Source organism: Chelonoidis abingdonii, chromosome 2 (genome assembly GCF_003597395.2).
Source record: "Chelonoidis abingdonii isolate Lonesome George chromosome 2, CheloAbing_2.0, whole genome shotgun sequence".
Taxonomy (NCBI): Eukaryota; Metazoa; Chordata; order Testudines; family Testudinidae; genus Chelonoidis; species Chelonoidis abingdonii.
In genome coordinates, this window is record NC_133770.1 from 209,523,492 (window position 1) to 209,541,706 (window position 18,215).

Genomic DNA, 18,215 nt, shown 5'->3' on the forward strand with positions numbered 1-18,215 from the left:
ACAAAATTCTTTTTGCATGCGTGCATGTCAAAGTGGGCGGATTTGTAATTAAGTTTTCAATGGAAAGTTATGTACAATCTTAACTGTAGAATTGCAACCTCGCTTCCATATAGCACAGTAAATATTAAATGTTAACATACAGCAGAGCCCTAGCTAACTGAGGTTCTGTTCAAAAGGTGAATAATTCCATATTCAAGTGTTTTGTACACTCTTTCTACTTAACTGGTAAATCTTATTTTGGAGTTGGTAGAATCTGTGTTTTTGATTGACTGAAAAGTGCTAGCTGGTTCTCCCATTATTGGACAGGCACTTTGGAAATATCCAGAGTACTATGTAAGCTTTTTTCCTTTGATACTAATTTTTTTCCTGGCAAATGACATTATTTAGTGCAGTAAGTAATTGTACAGTGAGTAAGAAATAATTACTTAATGAAGCAATATTGCAGATCTAAAAAAAGTTTATAATAGATGTTTGTGATCTGTAAATAAATGGAAAATGTGATTTTGTTTTGTTTTCAAATGGAAGAAGTAAATGTAGGTGTTAGGCTTTTCAGTTTCCCACTGTAGGCATTGGATACACACAGTGCCCAGTCTCTCTTTCGTTCACTGCACATGTAGATTCCTTCTGATACAAGAGCCAAGACCTCTTTTTTTCTACTGCCAAGGGGAGGAGTTTGAGAGCAGCAGTGGGTAGCTTTTGCCTGGTCCCCTTCTGGAGTGTCAGAGCTTTCCTCCTGCTGGGGCAAGGAAGCTCAGTTCTACTCCTTGCCTGATCTTGCTCACAGAGGAAACTCCACCACAGTCTCAGCATCTTCCTTGTAGTTTAGGGAATCTTAGTGTGTGGAGGTCACTGTACTTTTAAAATTCTCTGAAGTTCTCAGTGTTCCTCAAAAAGTGGATGTTATCTTTCAACACTATCAACCACAACACAGTTACATTTTTAGTCTGTGCATCACAACCATTTTTATAGATTTGCAGTAGTTGCCATCCTAGTGGAAGACTCATGCACTGTGTTCATCTTACTGTGGTGGACTGCCTCCATTCTCTTAACAAAATTATACAATGCAGTTAGAGGAGCTTATCTGCTAGAAAATCTCACTTTGAAATACTGTGGGCAATTCCATATAAAGAGAAATGCTGTGGGTCTCACTTCTTCCTCCTGCTAGCATTGTAGCTGGGTAGTCCTGTGGTAAGGATGGTATAGAATATTGCTGCAGAAAATTTTTGCCTTCACTAACTCTTCCCACCCCAATGCTGAACCATGAGTCTATTCCCAACAAAGAAAAGCTGGAGAAAACAGCAGTTGTTAGGTAAAGAGGGAAATTATGTAGCATTTACTAAACCCATATTGAACAGGCCTGCACCTAGGAATTCAGCAGCACATCTGCTCTTCCGAACAGGGGTTTTTTTAAATACAAAAAAAAGACGGTTACTCACCTTTGTAACTGTTGTTCTTCGAGATGTGTTGCTCATACCCATTCCAAGTAGGTGTGCGCGCGCCGCGTGCACGTTCGTCGGAAGAATTTTCCCCTAGCAATACCCGGCGGGTCGGCAGGCGCCTCCTGGCGTGGCGCCTTTGCGGCACCGCATATATACCCCTGCCGACCCGTCCGCTCCTCAGTTCCTTCTTGCCGGCTACTCCGACAGTGGGGAAGGAGGGCGGGTGTGGAATGGATATGAGCAACACATCTCGAAGAACAACAGTTACAACGGTGAGTAATCGTCTTTTCTTCTTCGAGTGCTTGCTCATATCCATTCCAGTTAGGTGATTCCAAGCCTTACCTAGGCGGTGGGGTCGCAGTGAGAAACTGCTGACTGCAGAACTGCTAAGCCAAATGCTGCAACATCTCTGGATTGTTGGACCAGGGCGTAATGGGCAGTAAAGGTGTGCACCGACGACCATGTAGCCGCACGACATATCTCTTGAGTGGGTACGTGAGCTAAGAGTGCTTCTCCATCCAATTCCAAGAGGTGAATCCCAACCTTACCTACGTGGGTCGGTTGGAGACGGTTGAAGCAAAAACAGCCAACCAAGCTGCATTGTCCCTGGATTTGCACCAAGCGTAATAGCAGAGAAGGTACCGACCACGACTGCACGCCATATTCCTGATAGGACACGCGAGAAAGCAATCGACGAGCTGAGCTCTCGGAAATGTGCAGTCACTCTCCTGAGAGCGTGAGCTAACTCGTAGCACGTCCTAAGCAGGCCTAACCCAGGACAGATGTTGAACGAACCAGCGACCTTCATCCTAGTCTCCACGCAAACAAAAATTGGACGTCTTACGAAAAGTCGTCGGTCGATAGACCCACGCTACTAACACGAGAGTGTAGCTCTGCTCTCTACGGACTGCTGATTTAGGATAAAGGACTGAGAATATGTCTTGGTTAGTGAAAAGAGACCACTTGGAAGAAGCCGATCGGCGCAGCTGCCACCTGTCCTTGTAATACGTTAAAGGTCGCCCAAGAGCGCGAAGGCTCCGAACCTCCTGGCGATTAATGCCACCAGGAACGCCACCTTCCACGATAGATACAGAAGAGCAGCTGCCAAGGGTTCAAGGAGCCATAGCTCGAGAAACCAATTGAGGTCCCACGAAGCGGCGCCACCTGGGAACAGCGCTCCACCCTTAAACCTTGAACCCATCGGGTACGGACAAGACGAGGAAGGCCTTCTCCTCGATGAATGTAAATCACTAGGTGCACGCGCAGGATAATAGCGCGAGCCCTGTTGTTTAGTGCCCATATATTCCAAAATCACAAAAAAGAAAAACGATGGAGCCTGTGTATGTACTTGTGTGTCTACACCACAGGAAACCTCTCCACTTCGCACTAGAGCTCTGGTCGCAGCTTCCTGCTTCCCAGGAGACCTCTGCACGGGGGCAAGCCAGCCAGCTCTGCCGCTCAACCACCAAACACACCGTCAGGTGAGATTGGAGGTCGATGAAAGCCCTGCCGTGTCCTGGGATATCAGTCCTGATGGATCGCAGACGCTGGCTAATTATAGTCAGCACTGTGTACCACTTAGCCACGCGCGATGAATTACTCGAGCCTTTCCCTCGCAGCTTCACCAGGACTTGGCACTAGCGAAACCGAAGCATTAGGAGGTGGTACAGACAGAGAAGCGTCGAGATCGAACCGCGGGCAACCTCGAAAGAGCAAACTGGCATTCCGTTCTGTTAGCGAAGGGTCATCTTGGAAAACCCCACTCGAAGAAGAATGGCTATGTCTACGAACACTCGTGGCCAAAATACCAACCTCTGGAGTGTCCACTACCTTCTGCACCCTAAGAAGCCACCAGACCATGAGTGTGCTATACAAAAATTACCACAGCCTTCGCCTCTGACAAAGAGGAGAACGGTCCCCTCTGCTTGTTGATATTAGCTGCATCGCAGTTGTTGTTGTCGTGAAGCCACTAGACACAAGTCCTCCCAGTGACAGAAAAGCGCTGACAGGGCAAGCGCAGACCCTCGAGCTCCCAGATGTTTATGGTGCAGCGACACGCCCGAGCGGACCAGACCTTGTGTCCATAGAGACCCATGTAGCTCCCAGCCCAGAGAGGATGCGTCCGTGTCACTATATGACGGTTGCCTGGGGTGGAAGCAGCCGCACACAACCAGGGAGGGTCTTGCCACCAGCGGAGGAGTGCAATACGCTCTCTGGGAAGTGTGACGACCACGTCCATGCCCTTCGTGGGTGTAAACGGATCCAACCACATTTCAGGGGTGACCGAGCTTGCTTCTTGTGACAAATCAGCTCACCATGTGACAGGAGGCTGAACAGCCCGGCCGAGGAGACGAGTTAGGCTGTCTAATGATAGCTATCGCCTGAGAACCGGCTGGTGGAAATGAGCTGTCAGCGAGCGTGAGTCCAGACAGCCCCAATGAAATTCTATCCTCTAGCTGTACGAGATGACTTGTCAAAATTGAGCAAGAGCCAAAGTTCGACAGTTCCCTTAAACCGCATGTGCACGGCAAACCTAGCCTTCTAAGACGCGGAACCAGACCCAGCGTCCAGGTAAGGAAGACACATAGCCTTGCCGACGGAGAAAGCAGCCACTATTGCCTTACATTTTGTAAAACCCCGCGGGCAGAAGAAAGCCGAAGGCAGGACCTGAATTGGAATGGCGTCCCTACCTCAAAGCGAATAGCGTCGTCGCGTGGTAAAATGAAACATGAAAGTACGATCCTTCATGGCGGAGCAGTGAACCAGTCTCCAAGCCCAGAGACGGGATAATATGACCCCAAAGACACCATCGGATCTTCAACCTTTACGAAGCGTGAGTCCGCGGAGGTCCAGGATTGGTCGAGACCATCCTTCGACTTCGGATTAAAAAAATAAGCAGGGTAAAACCTCTCCCTAATCTCGAGGTACCTCCTCTATGCTCCATTCGGAAAGCGTACCTCCTAGCAAGGAGATGCTCATGAGAGGTCCTGAAGAGGGACAGGGAGGTGGTGGTGGAGGGAGGGGCGAAACAAACTGAATGTAGCCAAACTTCCACCGTGAGTAAAACCCAAACGATTCAGTTGGTCGGTCACGCCGGAGAAGTAGAAACGGAAAAACAGGTAAAGGATCGGGAATAACTGTCTCTGCTCTCGATCACACCTTCAAAATTTTGTTTCGGTCCCGCGTCTTGTGGAACCTTATTTGGCCCCCTGGAACCAGACTGGCTCTCTGTTTACCCGCCCGGCCTTCTGTTAAAGTCCTCGAGGTGTTGTAGGGCGCTGAGTTTGCCTGAAGGACCCCGCTGTCTGTGGTGTGCATGCCCAGGACGCATTATGATCGATTGTCCTTAAGCTGTGACTCTGGCCGTTTATTAGGAAAGCCCTGCCCTAAATGGATCTTGGATCGTGTGTTGCATTCGGATGAATCCGGAACCTGCAACCACGAAATCCTCCTCATGTACCCAGACCGACGTCCTAGCGCCAAATCTGCGCGTCTGGCGCCCTCAAGGAGGGTCTGAGATCTTTGTCCCGCCTCCAGAGCTCTGAACTCAGGCAGAGTTTACGGACCAGCTCTGTGAATTTGTGATGACTTGCCAGTATTAAATTGTACCTACTAGCACGCTTTGGCGACTACACCAAACTGAACCCCTGCGAGTATACCTTGCGCCCAGTAAATCCAACGCTTGCTCCCCGATTTTGAGGGCGGCTGTTGGCCCATGCACTCCCTCTCTTCAACAATTGTACGCAAGACATGAGAGGGATGGTGTAGAGGTGTTACCCTTGTAGAGTACCATTACTCCTCTCCACCCTTGTGCGTGGCCTCAGTATGGACTCCGAGACTGCCGATAAGTCGCCTTGCCTGAATGGACGGAAAATAAACAGGCTACCCCGTCAGGCATCGAACAGATAGTCCACAACGTCCTCCACTTCGTAACCTCCTCCGCCTGCGAGTTATGCTCAACCGACTGGCGACATGTCCTGTGCCGAAGTCAATGGGCGGCCCAAAGTAGAAGTCCGCCACTCCTCATCCGCGAAAAGAGACGACCCAGGACCCACTCCTTGTGAGTTCTTGTTCCGAGGGCTTTCTGACGGCTCTGGTCCTGGTCCGTGGACGTCCTCTGGAGCGATGTGGAACTCGCACCCGACGGCAGAAAACCAGATCTGATGCCTTGGATCGCTTGGGCTGGTGTACGCCCAAGTTCCAGAAGACCACTGCGCGTTGGTCCATCCTGGTGTTCCGGGAAACTGTTGGTTTCCACATTCACCCTATAGGACTGTTCTGGCGCAAAAACCAGGGGTGCCTCACGCGCAAGCCGGACAGATAATTCCGTGACTGGTCCGAGTCACTTCGCACGAGAACAGTACCGGGAATCTACCGTCTGCCGAATCGGGAGCGGACCTACGACCAGTCACTTTCGGAGTCACGATCGCGTAATGCTACGGCTCCGTCGGGACAGTGCCTCGGATGTTAGCCGTCGTGCGAATGCCGTTCGAACGGGACCTGGACCGGTGCCGCGAACACCGACTGCCGAAGGAACGGGTGCCGGACTCGAGCGGGGTCGTGTAAGAGAACAGGCGTGCACACGGTGCCGAATCTCGACCGCACCGTGCCTTCCGCTTGCTCCTAAGATCACTGTCGAGCATAGCCGGACTCCCATGACGGAAAGGACCCGCACCTGCGTGCGGGGTAGCATGAAGCTCAGTTTAGGCGAATTCCAGTCCCTCGCCGTTGCAAGTCTCTGCGTAGTGGAACAGCGAAGCTCGACCAGGCTTGCCGGGGAGCTGTCTGCAACCGGACTCACGGCTCTTCGGCCGGATGCGACGTGTGTGCCGATACCGTGCCTGCAAGCGGCCGGACGCACGGTTATCCCATGCTCAGACTGCGTGGCAAAACCGCACCGCGGAGCTTCCCTCTTCGCTTAGTAAAGACGTCCGGGCTGACTTCTCGCTGAGACTGTTGTGCTGCTCGCGTTACCGCCGTCCCGCCGAGATAAACTTACTCCTTGCGACTCGTGCGCTCGTGCCGAGCTGCAGTCAGCCACTCCATTAAGACTTCAGACGGATCCCCTCCTTTTGTCCTTGGCTGAATACTCAGATCCGGGCACTTTCCTTAAGGATGCCCCCAGCACTTCAGGCAACACATGGTCTCCTGCATCGCCGACGAGCCGCACTGTTTGAAACGAGAGCAGCATACCCGATCCTGAGCGTGGAGAGATTAAACCCACCTCAACTAGATACAAACTATACTACAACTATACTAAAAACAAAACACACGAACTAAACTATAACTGAAAAATGAACTGAAACGCTAGAGTGATCAGCTACGCTCACTACCTTTCAACACCAACACGCCGTAAAGACTAGACGAACTCGCGTAATATGTGCCAAAGGGATATCGGAGGTCCGTTTTGATGGGGGGCGGAAGAACGGTGGGCGGTGGCATTAATTTGGATATAGGATTCCACTAGTCTGTGGGGGTACCATGCGTCTGTGAGGTTCCAGCTGGGGCGATGAGAAATTACTCGGTAGCCTCTGTCCCGCCCAGCCTTTCACCACCTGAGGGAGCAACAGGGTGCAGCTACTGGAGCTGAGGAAGACGAGCCTTGCGGCTTAAGGACATGTATTGCGCAGGCCTTCGCGAAGGCCTCGATAACACTCAGTTCGTACTAGAGAGGAGAGGTCTCCGTATACGACTCTGAAGACCAGCGGTGGCCCGGACTCTTCCCTGGAAATTCTGAAAGGAAAGCACTTAAGAGACCTAGAGGGACATTCCTCGTGATTATGCCAGTGTTGAAAAGGCGCGAAAGCGCAGTAGTTGTTTCTGAAATCTCTTGGGGAAACCCACCTCCGGGAAGAGAAATGGGCTAAGTCTGGCGGAGGACCAACTCGTGGGCCAGAAAGGACCTGCTGTGAGTGTGGTCATCTAAACATACGTTACTGGACTCCCTGGAAGGAAGGAGGCCACACAAATCCATGTAGTGGGCTATACAAAATTCCACACAGCCTTCGCCTCCTGACAAAGAGGGGAAGCGGGTCCCTCCCTGCTTGTTGATATAGTGCATCGCATGTGTTGTTGTCGTGAAGCAACTAGACACAAGTCCTCCCAGGTGACGATAAAGGCTGACAGGCAAGCGCGAGACCGCTCGCAGCTCCCAGATGTTTATGTGCAGCGACAGCCCGAGCGGACCAGAGGCCTTGTGTCCAGTGAGACCCATGTGAGCCTCCCAGCCCAGAGAGGATGCGTCCGTTGTCACTGTATGGACGGTTGCCTGGGGTGGAATGGCAGGCCCGCACACACCAGGGAGGGGTCTTGCCACCAGCGGAGGAGTGCAATACGCTCTCTGGGAGTGTGACGACCACGTCCATGGCACCTTGCGTGGGTGGTAAACGGAGGCTAACCACATTTGCAGGGGTCGAGCCGGAGCTTGGCGTTCTGTGACAAAGGTGCAGCTGCACATGTGACCGAGGAGGCTGAGACAGCCCGGCCGAGGAAGACGAGTAGGCTGTCTATGATGAGACTATCGCCTGGAACCGGCTGGTGGAATGAGGCTGTCGCGAGCGTGGAGTCCAAGACAGCCCCAATGAATTCTATCCTCTGAGCTGTACGAGGATGGACTTTGTCGAAATTGAGCAAGAGGCCCAAGTTTCGAACAGTTCCCTAAACCGCATGTGCCGGCAACCTGAGCTTCTGAAGACCGGGAACCAGCCAGTCGTCCAGTAAGGGAAGACACATAGCCTTGCCGACGGAGGAAAGCAGCCACTATTGCCTTACATTTTGTTGAAAACCCGCGGGGCAGAGGAAAGCCGAAGGCAGGACCGTGAAATTGGAAGTGGCGTCCCGTACCTCAAAGCGTAATAGCGTCGGTGCGTGGTAAAATGAAACATGAAAGTACGTCCTTCATGTCGAGAGCAGTGAACCAGTCTCCAAGGCCAGGAGACGGGATAATAGACCCCAAAGACACCATGCGGACTTCAACCTCTTACGAAGGCGTTGAGTCCGCGGAGGTCCAGGATGGTCGAGACCTCCTTTCGACTTGGGGATTAAAAAAATAAGCAGGAAGTAAAACCCTCTGCCCCCATGAAGGATCAGGTCCTTCGAGAGTAAACATTAAATTCACATCACATAATGGGCGGCCCGTGGAGGTTCGAGAAGCGTGGTGGACCCTCACTATGTCTAGAGGAACCTTGCTTCATCTGAATGAAGAGGTCGGCTGGAAGAGCGCGTTCACGAAACGAAGCGTGGGTCTGGCCCCAAACCGGCGAGTAAAATATGGGAGGAGGGGCGCGACAACAGATACCTAGAAGATGGATATAGATGACAACAAAACTCACACACATTCCCGTGTGAGTAAACCCATACGATTTCCGTAAGTTAGTTCGGTATGCCGATAGGAATCGAAACAAAATACGCCGAGCGGAGGCCAGTGGGAGAAAAGGAGCGGGATGGGTAAAACCAGGAAAGTTGAGTCCGGGGTATAGGACGGTGCTTTCCCCCTAGCTGACCCCGCCCCCTGCGATCCACTTTTACCCTGATATCAAACATATGGTTTTTGTTTCAGTGTTCCATCACCCCGAGCGTGTAAAAGGCGTATGGTGCGAAACGTATATTACTTATTCCCCCTAGGGAACCAGACTGGCGCCTTCCATGGTAAAACCTTCCCAGTCGGGGCCCCTTTTTGTCTCTGCCCTCCTAAATGCTGCTATAAGAAAAGGTACCTGCACGAGGCGCTGTGGTGGGTGTAGGGCGCTGAGAGGAAGGGGTTGTGCAACTGAAATAGGACACACCGGACGCGCCCCTGCAGTGGGTCATGTGGGTTGGTGTGCAATGCGTCCCCAGGGACGCATTATGATGCGATTTGTCCTTAAGCTTGGGAGCCTTTTGGGTCCGTTTTATTAGAGATAAGACTATAGGCACAACTTGCCCGCCTGAGAAATATAGGGGAGATGAGTGCTATGGATCGTAGTGTGGCAAACCAGTAACTGAGAGAAAGAAAATGTTTAGGCCCACCGGACGACACACCTAGCAACCAACGCTGAGAATCGTCGCTCCTTCATTTAGGATATGAAAATTCCTATCCGAGACGCGACGGTTCAGCCGCCAAGACTCGAGCGGCGAGCGATATGCGCTGGCCCTTGGGGAGGAGTTCTTCTGCACGATCCTCTATATCTGGGTACCTATCAGACAAGGAGGCCCAGTACATATCGTGCGAGATGAAGGTTAACTTCACGGAGTCAGGAGTCACATAAAGCCTTTTATTGCGGGGGACTCAGGCCTCGGTGTACATTTCTGGTCGATTAGGACCTCATCCGCCTAGAGTAATTCAAATATAATTATAATGGGTTCTGACCCTTTGACCTGACGCAGCTCCGCTTGTGGCTTGACAAGCGCACTGCCAGACCTCCTGCAGAAGTAAAGGAAGATGACACCGTTGGAATTTACCTCAACCCAGGTACAAGATCTCATCAATACCGCTTTAGCACTGAGTTTCTCTAGCGATTCTTCTGGCGGGCTGGGGGGCTTTGGTTGGCCCATCGGCATACTGCTGCCCGTCAGCCCGTTTTCAACGTTAGATTGGTACGTAACCACGATGAAAGCAAGAGTAGGAGGATGCGATGAATGATGAGTTGTGAAATTTCCCTGTGTTACCTTAGCGAGGTACCCATGCTGTATATCTTGCTCTCCGGGACGCACCTCTGAGCCGTCTGTCAGGGCATGGAGCCAGAGCAACCGTCGCAGATAGAGTCCGCCTTCCGCCTGCATGGACGGATAAAGGGGCAGGGCTACCCCCCCGTCGCAAGAGGGTCTTTCGTTAGGATACGAAGGAAATGCCGTCACCTAAGACGGGCTCATTGCACTTCGGCTTCGAGAGCCTCCTCCACGCTCCCCTGGTTAATGTTGGAGATTGCTCAACTGGAGCATTCAAGTCATCCTCATATAACTAAACAGTAATGTGACCACGCACACGTGGGCACGCGAGTGCTTGAGACTTCCTGGTTGTGGCTCAGCAGATGAAAATTTGCCCAACAGAAGAGTGGTGCAGGGCCGCCATCCCATAAATAGGTCCAGACAGAAAGCGGCTGTCAATTCCGAAAAGGGCTTAGGAAAATTCCCCTTTCCACTGGTTTCCTTTGGTAATGCTTTTAGGAAGATGCTTTAAGAACACCCATGGGGTGGAAAAAGAAGTCGTACAACTGAAATTTTTTTTACTCCAAGTTATACACTGAGATGATTAGAATAGATAGAGTCAAAACGGGTTCCCACACAATGGTGGCGGCCGCCTATCCAGTCCCATGGGTAGTCCGTCCCACACTATCTGTAAGCCCCGACCTGGGCATCACGGCAGAAAGGAAAGCGAGAGAGGTATGCCAGACGCACCCTCAGGCGACCCTTGCAGGCTCTCTTGGTGCTGAGGTTCACTCCTAGGTTGGCACCAAGATTAGGGGGCGTGGCCGTTGTCTCTCGCGCAAAAGAGTGCCTCTGGGTCTGGGTCTGCCGGTGGATAGACCGTCGTGTTTCCCGTGGGGATAGGGGCGAACTGCGATTGCGACAGAGACTCCCTGGCCACACCACTGCGAAGCGGGTTGCAGGATAACCTCTCGTTTTGAAAGTCAGAATCTTTTGAGAGTACTGGTGTATAGGAGATTGATCAGGGTTGCCTTGGGGTCTTGGAGGTGCTTGATTGAAACTCTGCACACCTGGTGTGCCCCACTGAAAAAAGGATCCTACATGTCGGTCGGCTGCTCCAAGAATCCCAATCTGGTTTGTGGGTCCGGGGGAGACACACAAGTTGGTGTATAGTAGGGATACCGACAAATCTTACCCTGGTTTGGATTGCACGAGGAGCGTCTTGTCTGTGATGCGTAACTGAAACAACAACGATTGGTGGTTTTGCCCTTGAGTGATCTGAAAGCCTCACTGCTCCCAAAATGTCTGGTCTGACGTGCAAAGTGCGGAAGCAGATAGATAGGTCTCGTGGGAGACCGGTGCCCACAGGGCGAGAGGAATGTTTCACTGCCTTCCACCGGGTAGATGCCCTAATACGGTGAACCAAATTTTTGGTAAACATTCTGCTGAAAATGGCGAACTTTGCTTTGTACGCGTGCGTTGCGCCCCCAGGAGAGTGGTGTGTTTGAAGCTGGTTGTACCTTATTCCGTACCAGCATCGTGGCTTGCCTTTTTTTGGAGTTGTATCCAGAAGGTTTTTAGCTAAAATCGGGGTCTGCTTAATAATGACTGGTAAGGTCTTACCGATGTTCCCCGGATCGCAGGACGAAGCGAGTGAACCTCCAGAGAGGAAAAGGAATAAAAAATACAATTTGTCTTTGTCTGTGGCCGAACAAATCGCCAGGTTCTATGAGAGAGAGCAAACGGGACCTGGACCGGTTGCCTCGAAATATGTTTTCAATTGGAAGAAGATTCTAGTGGCCCCTCCACCTGTTTTCTTGCGAGTTACGACCGATATTCGCCGAGAGTTGGGAACGTGGCCGGACTGCGAGCGGGCGTCGTGAAGGCGAACAGCGGTGCGAGGCGGGAGCGTGCCGAGATCTTCGACCGCGACCGTCCTGTCCGCTGCTCCTAGAGACACTCAGGTCGGAGCATAGCCGCTCCCCCATTGACGAAAGGACCCGCACCGCGGTGCCGGGGTTGAAGCAGGAAGCTCAGTTAGGGCGATCAGTTCTCCGCCGGTGCAAAGGTCTCTGAGGCGTATGGGAAACAGCTGACTCGACAGGCTTGCGCCGGGAGCCTGTCTTGGCACCGGAACTCGACGGCTCTACCCTGCCGGAGTCCGAACGGTGCCGGTAACCGGTGGCCGTGGCAGATGCGGTGGCCGGACGGCACGGTTTCCCATGGCTCAGACTGCGGTAGAACCGCAGCCGCAGGAGCCTTCGCCCTCTCTTAGCTTTAGGTGAAAGGGAGCGGTTGCCGGGCTTGACTTCTGCGCTGAGAACTGTTGGTGGCGGTGCGTTCTGGGGGTCCGGCGTCTCCGGTGCCGAGGAAGAATTCTGCCTGGGTGCGACTGCGGTGCGCGCGTGCACTTTGCGGACCCGCATGGAGCTGCAGGGGTCAGGGCGGCCCTCCATATAAGGACTGCTTCAGTACGGGAGTCCCAGCTCCTTTTTTTGTTCCTTGGCTTGAAGGACTTACAGATCCGGCACTTGTCCGTAAGGTGGGATTTCCCCCAGGCACTTCAGGCATGATCGAATCTGGGGGCTACCCGTTGGCATCGGCGACGGCAGCCAGCCTGTTGAACCGGGAGAGCCAGGCATTGAGCCCGGATCCTGGATGGGTGAGGAGGATTAAACCTCAGCCTCAAACTATATACAAAACTATCTAACAACTATACTAATAAGTACTAAGAAACTAAACATAAAACTATGAACTGGAGATGAGAACGGGTGAAACGTAAGGAAGGTGGATGCAGAGTAAGCTGCACTCCACTGTTCCAACGCCAAACACGGGCCGGTAAGAAGAAACTGAGGAGCGGGACGGCGGCATGGGGTATATATGCGTGGCCGCGGCGCCACGCCAGGGGGCGCCTGCCGACCCGCCGGGTGTTGCTAGGGGAAAATTCTTCCGACGAACGTGCACGCGGCGCGCGCATACCTACTTGGAATGGATATGAGCAAGCACTCGAAGAACCACCTAGTGTTTGCCATAATTCAGTTAGAATATAACTAAGTCATGTTATATTCTCCTTAAAAATGTTGCAAGAGTAGAAAACCCAAGCACTCTTTAAGAAGCATTGATAAAACCATAAGGATCAAGACAGCTCTATATATCTGCACATTCACTTTGCTTCTGGAATAAAATTAGAACGAAGCTTCATGGTTACCAGTGATATATCTGTATCACAAAGCAGCAATATATTATGACATCTGCATTTGCCAAGGAGTCATCTAGCATCTTTTTTGATTCGTCTTTGCCCTTCCATAGAATTCTAGAGAATGGAGAAATAATTTGGCTGTTGGTTGAGCGTGTGATCAGTGTCAGGAAATGCATCTTCCATCTCAGTGCCTACTTTGTATGTCCCTTAAATACATTTTTGTACTCTGCCTCCTTTTAAATGTGAGTTTCTGGATATGTTAAGCACCTGCATATCTTGAATCTCTTTCAGGAGTCTAATCAACAAGGGAATTTGCTCTGACTCATTTCCACAGCTTTCAAGCATAATCCTAAAGCTATTGGACACATTAATATTGTGGCAGTTTGCCACCTCCTTCATTTATTCACTTGAGAGTCAGTACTCCTTGATCTTTACAGAATGAATTCTTTGTGCAACTTTCTGTGGTAATGTAAGGGTCCCCCATATGAATTTGTGTGTCTATTCAGTAGAAAATAGAAAAGGGAGGATTGTAAACACTCTGATTAGTGTTCATGAGCACAGAGATATTGTCTACAATGTATTTCCGAACCAAGCAACTTCCACACATTCCTTTAGAAGAAAATCCTAATGTCAAAGACTTAAGTGTTACAGTTTAATATTACAAGCAATGTTTTTGTCGTACAAAGGCTATAATACAGCTGACAACAGGAAAAAACAAAGGTTTCTTCACTAGTCGCTCTAGTTCTTTTAGATGATTGCTTGTATGGATCCCTACTCTTAGGTGATGTTCACCAGAACACTCACTGCCAAGAATGGGGATTCATATAGGCAATTCTCAATTTAAGCCCACAGTCATCCCATTGGCTAACTAATGCACAATGAAACTTTCCTCATTTCTAAGGAGGGCAGACAGGTGAAAGCATATTTCAGTGCACTAGCTTCCAGTTGACTGTCATGTGAAATTCACTATATTAGTTTCTACATCTGTAAAGCTCTAAGTGACACGGTCCCGATTACCTCAGAAATAGTCTCACTCTCTCCATCTCATTACATGTATTGTTGGCAGAATCTTGTTGGCCCTCTCAAGGAGAGAGCTCATAGGAGCTGGGGAAGGGTATCTGAAATGACAAGTCCTCCCTCTGGAATTCAATCTTGCTGCTACAGCTGAGCCTGACAAGTATAATAAATAATGGGTTGGAGTTTTGGAAAGGGTGTGGTTGGAGAACCCAAGAAAAGCACAGCTGTATAAATTAAGAAGTCTTCATTCCATCTCCTGCCAGCTTTAACACTACTTCAGGAAAGGCAGTTTGTTTGTTTGTTTGTTTAGGAATCATGAAAACTATTTCATGGAAGATTTCAAGTACACTGCTGAACTGACAGGCTAGACCAGTTCCAGAGAAGCAATCCAGTCTCTGAGGAAGCAGGTTTATTGAAAGAGTTACAGAAAATCTAATTGTCTCATGAAGAGTTAATGTGGCACCACAAAAGACTGTATTCTATCATTAAGGTATAAAATAGGGATTTTAGCCCTGTTTTACTTGGAAATCTCAATGCAACATTCCGTTATGGAGTTGTTACCAACACCGCCATAATAAAAAGGAGGAAGAGACTAATAGAGGAGAAGAATCTAGTGTATCTTTGCAGCATGCTTTTCAATATTGCAAAGGGATCCAAGGAGACAACCACTGGTAAACTTGAACATTAAAATTAAGGGTTGACTCAGCCGACATCTACACTACAGCACTTACAGCAGCACAGTTGCACCAACGTAGTGCTTGTGGTGGAGATGCTCTAAGTCAATGGGAGAGAGTTCTTCCGTCAGCTTAATTGCTCCTGCCCTCTGTGAGAGGCGGTAGCTTTGTCGGCAGGAGAAGCTCTGCCGCTGACATAGTGCTATCTACACTGGTGCTTTGGTCAGTATATACTTTTGTTGCTCAGAGGTGTGGATTCGTACCCGGGCATGACACAAGTTATACTAAAGTAAACTGTAGTGTAGACAAGATCTTTGTATGCAAAGCCAAATTATTTACCTTCCAGTCTTTACCAAAGGCTCTTAAGCAAAGTAAGGTGTCAGGATATAAGAGGGAACCAGTCCTCTCGTGGATCAGTAACTGGTTAAAAGATAGGAAACAGAAGGTAGGAATAAACAGTTTTCACAGTGGAGTGAGCTAAATAGCAGGGTTCCCCAAAGATCTATGCTAGGACCAGTTCTGTTCAACGTATTCATAAATGATCTGAAAAAGGGTAAACAGGTGGAAAGTTCACAGGTGACACAAAATTACTTAGGATAGTTAAGTCCAAAGCAAACTGCAAAGACTTACAAAGAGATCTCCCCAAGGCTGGGTGACTGAGCAACAAAATGGCAGATGAAATTAAATGTTGATAAATACAAAGTAATGCACATTGGAAAACATAATCCCAACTATATGTGCAAAATGATGGGATTTAAATTAGCTGTTACCACACAAGAAAGATCTTGGAGTCATCATGGATAGTTCTCCAGTCAAAAAAGCTAATGTTAGGAACCATTAGGAAAGGGATAGATAAGAAGACAGAAAATAGTACATTACCGTTATTATAAATCATTGGTATGGCCACACCTGGAACACTGCATGCAGTTCTGATCACCCCATCTCAAAAAAGGTGTATTAGAACTGGAAAAAGTACAGAAAAGGGCAATTAAAATGATTAAGGGTATGGAACAGATTCCATATGAAGACAGATTAAAAAGAACGGGACTATTCAGCTAGGAAAAAAATGACGGGGCGGGGGGGGGATTACAGAGGTCTATAAAATCATGAATGGTATGGAGAAATTGAATAAGGAAGTGTTATTTACCTCTTCACATAACACAAGCCAGGGTCATCCAATGAAATTAATAGATGGGAGGTTTAAAACTAACATAAGGAAATAGTTCTTCACACAAGACACAGTTAATCTTGTGGAACTCGTTGCAGGGGATGCTGTGAAGGCCAAAAGTATAACTGGGTTCAAAAAAGAATTAGATAAGTTCATGGAAGAAAGGTCCATCAATAACTATTAGCCAAGATGGTCACCGATGCAACCCCATGCTTTGAATATCACTAAACTTCTACATGAAGCTGGGACTGGACAATGGGGGATGGTTCACTTGACAAATTGCTCTGTCTTTTCACTCTCTCTGAAGCGTCCGGCACTGGCCACTGTTGGAAAACAGGATACTGGGCTACATGGCCAATCTTATGTTCTTATGTGCACTGGAAAAGATCAAAACAGCTGATCAGAGTGGTCACCATTCATCTCTCAGCTTATGGAGAAAGTGTAAGGGGGAAAAAAAAAAAAAAGGAAACTCCCTTAAGAGGATTGCAGAATCAATTCACATTTGGATACTGAATGGTAATTGCCTTAAAAAACAATATGCACCCACCACACACAACACAATTTAACCATCCTAGACAGATAGTGCAAATACCCTGAACACCTCCCTCCAAGAACTCAAGAGAACATTGCAGGGTCTGGCCCTCAGTTTTGATAAGCTCAGTCATCAGGAGTTAAAGATTCATTTTATTATTCCCCATTATTAATTTTATCCCAGGGATGCCATACATCTCCACTCGCTGGCAGCTAGGAAGACTACTGGGATAGATTTGCTGCATGACATTTTGTTAACAAAACTAGCACACATTTTTTAAAGCAACAGGAAGCACCAACTCCTCAGGAAGGCAGCAAGTCTAGTTGTTAGAGCAGAGGACTGGCAAGTAGGAGAGCTAGGTTCAATTCTTGACTGGTACTCACTCTGTATGACCAGTCCTGCCTGTGTCACAGGTCCTCCTCCCCCTGCCATTTGTAATGTGACCATCAAACCCTTTGTAAAGAACTTTGAGCTCCTTCAATCAGAGGAGCTATATATAAAGTGAAAAGTATTAGACCAGTGGTTCTCAAAGCCAGTCTGGCACTTGTTCAGGGAAAGCCCCTGGCCAATGGGGGCTGTGGAAAGTGGTGCGGGCCGAGGGATATGCTGGCTGCCACTTCCTGCCACCCCCATTGGCCTGGAGCAGTGAACTGCAGCCAGTGGGAGCTGCGATCGGCCGAACCTGTGGATGAGGCAGGTAAACAAACCAGCCCAGCCCGCCAGGGGTTTTCCCTGAACAAGCAGTGGACCGGCTTTGAGAACCACTGTATTAGACAACTGATGGAAATTAATTCAACATCAAGCATAAGGGCTCAAGTAAGCATATTCATATTTGCTCATCTTTCCATGTAGAAAAAAAACATGGTTTAGCTGTGCTGCCCAGCAGCAAATCCCTGTGTATCAAGTGAGAGATGAATTCTGGGATATATCTTATAATAAAATATACGTTTTGATAAGGTGGTAAAAAAAGCCGCGGGCAACAGCAAACCTGCTGTAAATCTTTGATGGAAACTGAAGTTTGATTAATTCCATTAAGACTTTACTGCTACTTGTAAATTTTACATTTAATGGCAGTTACATTTTGCACTGAGTTGTCTAGTTACTATTAAGTTTAAAATCTACAATGCAGATAACGGGAGTAGTGTTTTTGGATAATCCCAGTACTAAGGAATGCAATAAGATGATAGCTCTAAGAATGCTGATACACTTTCTAATTTGTCAGTTAAACATTTTGAAATAGCTAAGGTGGCCTTAGGTAAAGCAGTGGCCAAAACAGAATAAAATACCAGTAGCAGAAAGAATACAGTGAGCACAAATTTCTCTGAACACAATACTTTGAACAGGAGCAGACAAGATGCTGGCAGATTTAGAAAGAACTAAGAAATAATATGCACAAGGAGAGAATGATTTTTGGAAGAGCTAGAGGAAGCCTCTTTTCCTGATGTTATTGCTGTTGGCATTTTTTGGTAGTTATTGCTTTAAGAGGCCATTTTTGTGAAGTAACTTTTAATTTCTCCCTCCTGGCCCTTAAATTCACTATTATTGCCGTTTTCTAGTGCAG